We start from the raw sequence: 5,417 nt of genomic DNA on the forward strand, positions 1-5,417 counted from the left end.
CTTTTTGTAAAATTTGAGGCGGCACTGTCACACCTTCATTTTTCAATCAAATTGATTGAAATTTTGGCCAAGCAATTTTCAAGGAAGGCCGGACTTCGGTATTGCATTTCAGCATGTAGGCTTAAAAATTAATTGATGACTTTGGTCATTAAAAATCTGAAAATTGTAATTAAAATTGTTTTTTATAAAACGATCCAAAATTACCTTTATTTTATTCTTCATTATGTTCTGATTCCAAAAACATATAAATATGTTATATTCGGATTAAAAACAAGCTCTGAAATTTAAAAATATAAAAATTATGATTAAAATTAAATTTCCGAAATCGTTTTAAAAACAATTTCATCTTATTCCTTGTCGGTTCCTGATTCCAAAAACATATAGATATGATATGTTTGGATTAAAAACACGCTCAGAAAGTTAAAACGAAGAGAGGTACAGTAAAGCGTGCAATGCAGCACAGCGCAACCGCTAAACAGGCTCGTCACTTTCACTGCCTTATGCACTAGCGGCGGACTACGGTCATTGTGAAAAAATGCAGTGCGTTCAGTTTCATTCTGTGAGTTCCACAGCTTGACTAAATGTAGTAATTTCGCCTTACGCGACTTGTTTAGCGCTCTGGTAGGCATTGGGTTAAAGGAAAAGTCCAAGGTTTAGGGTCACTTTTGATACGTTGACCCGCTTAATTCATCAACCACAAATGCGTGTGTAAAAATCAACACAGAAATCCAAAAAGTATACTTTGACTCGTTTTTGGTTGTTCTGAATCGTTCCATCGCGCGCGCAGTCTTGGCTCATGACCTTGTGCACATACGTGTGCTACGTCACGAGCCTTGAACAACAAATATGGCCGGCTCAAGCAGTGAGGAAGACAAGTGGAATACGGACCGGTTTTCAGCCAGCCTGAGGTTTTAGCGTGCCCGTTTGAGCCTCTTCGTCGTCAAAATGCTGGCGAGGCCACAAGGAACTGCTTGAAACAGAGCCAGCATAAGCGGCAATACGAAATGGTATGTGATTCTCTTTGTTGTGATGTTGAAACACTAGTCCGTAGTCGCTACCTCGTGCATGCTAGATCGAAGTCAGGTGTGTTTTTCACAGATCAGTTGATGTGCTTCCACAGATCTGTAAGCATGTAAAGATTATGGATTTATGCTATTATTTCAGGCATCTGGTGTTGTTTATTTTCCTATCTTTAATCAAGGATTTCGTCCTTGAACTGCCCAGTTTAGAATAAATGCTTCCACAGTGATGTTCACACGCGACTATCCTTATTTTCTCTTTCTGAGTAATTCTTCAGTCACACAACGAAACATGTAGACATCAAGTTAACATTGCGCAAAGCCTGTTTCTTGCGGACAAAACTGCAATTATCCTGGTATTTTTATTTGCGACAGTAATACACTACATGACATCGACACCACTAAACAGTGAAACTTTTTTTAAATGGCGGTGGGCTGCTTTCATGTGCTAATACTAGATCTAATAGTGATCCTGACATTTTTCTTGCGAAACGGTCAAAGGGAAGTAATAAATGAATTTAGTTTTTTTAAACGAGCACACGTGATTTCCGATCTCAAACTAGATCTGAAATCATAAGATTTTCTGAGCAGTGGCGAAACGCTGATGGCGTGATATCGCAAGCCGTTTTGGAAGCAAATAAGCACTGTCAGTGTCAGACATATGCTGAAACACGATTACAGCAGTTCAAACTTTTTGATTATTGATTTTTAGGAGTACGCAATATCGGACAGTCACACTACAAAAAGACAATGCGTTAGTGCATAGATCGGTATTCTCAAACGTCACGAACACTGAACAGACAGTACGTTGCTACTATATATTTTACTGTATTAAGAAAACCTCACAGTCCCATTAAAAATGTGTGGTGTGTGCCGAAAAGCAACCATATGAGATTCAGTCAGTGGGACCCTGAATCTACCTGGGGTTAAATCGGGTTTTTGACTCATTGCATGAATTTTTAAACTGAATATATACATGTACTACTGTTCGTGTTGTTTTTGTGATCCACTGCAATTTATGTGTATACCTTAGAATCTCAAGGTAATTTTTGAACGGGGCATACAGATGATGCATTTTGCCATGATCACAGAGTGATACGTGTATTTTGCTTATCAGGTGTCAGTGCAGAAACTCCAAGAGGGAACGAAATTCAAATATCTGGAAAACCTGGATGAGGAGATAGACAGCCTAACAGCACATCCTCCTATGTTTGCTCGGACATATACTACCTTCAAACTGCATACTATGCGTACACACAGGAATATGGACGACTCAACATTGATCAAAATGGGTAAGTAACACAACACAAACATTGATTTCCATTATGATAGATTTATTTATCTGAAACTGAAAGTAAAATTGACGACAGAGTGTACAATTTGTTTTCAAATACGAAAATATCACATTGGGTTAAAAAACAAAAACCACACATCATATATCATTAAAACTATTCTTTATTTCTAAACACATACATATCAGCATAGTTTATTCATGTAAACATCCTCATTTCGGTTCCCAGTCTATCTGAAATCAAGGTAAGATATGCCAAAAAAATAGCGATCACACAGTGCTTCAGCATGAATTTGAAAACCTGCTCTACGTCACATAGACACAGCGTGTCTTATGATTCTATCCACCCTCTCCAAACAAACACGTACACGTTTTCTCTGGTACGAATGTCTTAAAAGCTCAAACTAAGCTGCTGTTTTATTCTGTCTTGCTTTGCAGGAAATACAGGCACGTCGCTTACCCATAACAGGCAGCTGGTGCGCTAGCGAGTGGGGTTTCTCAGCAGAAGCATCAGAGTACCATTACCAACCTGTGCAGTCAAAACAATCAGAAATACTTTCCCAAACGGATGAAGAGTGGGGTTCAAACTCCCTGAGCTACAGAAGGCTGAAATATACTTTTACAAATCGTGTGACTGTGTTGAACTAGTATCTTTGGTTGAACAGATTCCTGCGTGGTTTGAAGATACTGAGTTGTCACGTGGTCCGGTACATGGTTCACATTCTGCAACATTTTGTTCCAGACTTTTTCCACTGTTGGTGTACTCCAGCATCAGGTAGTCAGTCCATGAGCCGGTCAGCATAGCTTGTGTCCAGTATTTTCTGTTTGCCTGTTGCCTGAAACATGGTTTTGGGGAAGTAACTAACGATCTCTGCACACATTTTAACATGTGAATAAGAACAGAAAAGTTTGTCAAAAGTATACATAGTTTAATTTGCATTTACTTCAAGACCAGACTTTCTTCTCGTTCATTATTTCTTCATAAAGATTCTGGAAATTAACAAAATGTTTCCCCCTATCAAGGCCTCCTAACTTTTTTTTAAATGCAGGTCGGTTTTTTGTCATCTGTGCATTACTACCTCTTGCCACCCGTGCGGTCATTGCCACCAGGTATCTCAACAATCAAACCGTCTATACAGGCATAAAGGCACGTCCTTTTCCAAAACAGGATTGCTCACAACACAGATCTGCGAAGACTTTTACATGGAGAAACGGTCTCGAATAGCAGCTAGCATCTGCTGAAGAGACATTAAACCCCAAAAACCAACCAACATGGAGAAAAAAATCTCTTGACTTGAACATATACCAGGAATAAACATCCTGACTGGTTTTTGGAGCTGGATATTTTAGGGAATGTTTTACACGTGTGGCGTTTAAGAAATTAATTCATAAAATTCTACATTCGCAAAGAGAGTACTCATACTGTTACAGAGTGTTGAGTTCTGGTATTTTTCAAAACGGAAGGATGGCCACATCCCATGTAAAAGCCTGGTAAGATTTGAGATTTTGAACCCAATCGTTTACACGGGAAGGGCTGTCCATTTAAGAGGAGGCATCCATGCCTGGATGAGAAATACACTGATAACACAGAAAAAGCACGAGTTTAACCTGCATATTCACAAAACTGGTTCAGAGGTCCGGCAAAGGGAACACATGTTAGTTATTTTAAGAGAACATCACGAAGACCGAATTATTAAATTAAAGCCTTTCTGCAAGAATGTACATCTTCTATGAATTATATTCTAAAACGCCACATGTGTGATTCATTCCACACACAAAATCCAGCTCCAAGAAGCAGTGAGGCTGTTGATTATTGGTATGTGTTCAAGTCGACAGATGATTTTTCCTGTGTAAACTGAGCCTTGGCAGATCTGATATAGTGAGCAAAGACCTGCATTTTTTTAAACGTGTTCAGAGGCCTTGAAATGGTTAAACATTTTGTTTATTTCAAGTAGTCTTTATGAAGAAAAAATTAACAATAAGGAAGGCACATGGGTTGAAATGCAAATTAGATTCCTTTTGACGAACTGTTTATGTTCTTCTTCATGTGTTACATTATGCGTACGTAGATCGCAAGATATTTTCGAAAAAATTCATAGATAAGCCAATCTGCAAACGGACAAAAATTCACAATATAAATTTATGAAGCCAATAAATTTGACTCAAGAACAAAGCTTATGTGTTTGAGGTGATGTGCATGGGTATGAATGTTGAATGAGTCCGTCAAAGATACCCTCCATGTCGCCTCACAGTGGAACCTACCATTAAAATTATACCACCTTAAATTACCTTGCTCTTTCAAATGTACTGCTTAAACTTCTTGAACATGCAACTCTTGCTGTCTACCATAAAGACCATCAGGTCAACAACATACTCGTGAATGTTTTGTTTTGGTTTATAATTAAACATTTCAGAAAATACCCTTTTTTTATATTTTTTTATTCGGAAGCATACTGACTTTATTTGAAACTACTTCGACAGATATAGTTTTGCAGGTTGACGGGAGGTGAGTTACGAAAGAAATTCAATTCATATGTCGCTCAGCACAGAAAGCATAAACGATTAACATGAGTAGAAATGAACTTGTACTTGTTTTCATAATGTATTATTTGGATGGTATCTGTCAAAGACACTTTCTCGTTTTTTGCAAAGCTAGAATAGTCAGAATAAGGCACTAATTTTCAAAACAAAACAAAAATCTTACGATGAATGGCACGTTGGTTTTCTCCTGTGGTGATTCTGGACGGTAGGAACAGGACTGGTCAACAGTTGCGTTGTGATCACGGAGAACCGGGAAATCTGGAATGGTCACGGTGTCAGTGTCTAGTGACCTGTTCTGACCAGTGGCCGTGAGTGATGATGAAAGGTCTGGAAGTAAAAGAAGAGAGAAAATGAGTGTGGGTATAAATCAATTCGAAAGTATGCTTCTGATCTATACAGTACATTGAACATTTAGACACCCTCTGGAAGTCGTCTGGATGTGTATCCATGTTGTAGCAATTAGACTGGTTTTGCGTCTCTCAGTCAATGCAGAAAGATTAATTCCCTGCACAATTCGTAATCTTCTTGTCTCTAGCATGCAGGTGTCTGTTTACCTTACCGGTTGC

At 38.5% G+C, this 5,417-nt stretch overlaps 1 long non-coding RNA gene across 1 annotated transcript; it reads left to right on the forward strand.

The window, feature by feature from the left end:
• The first annotated feature begins 726 nt into the window (after positions 1–726).
• On the forward strand, positions 727–3,495 carry LOC138973649 (uncharacterized). The gene is made up of 3 exons (XR_011458089.1): positions 727–1,007; positions 2,137–2,311; positions 2,749–3,495. It is a non-coding gene; the product is annotated as an uncharacterized lncRNA (long non-coding RNA).
• The last annotated feature ends 1,922 nt before the right edge of the window (positions 3,496–5,417 follow it).

This window comes from Littorina saxatilis, linkage group LG8 (assembly GCF_037325665.1).
Source record: "Littorina saxatilis isolate snail1 linkage group LG8, US_GU_Lsax_2.0, whole genome shotgun sequence".
Classification (NCBI taxonomy): Eukaryota; Metazoa; Mollusca; class Gastropoda; order Littorinimorpha; family Littorinidae; genus Littorina; species Littorina saxatilis.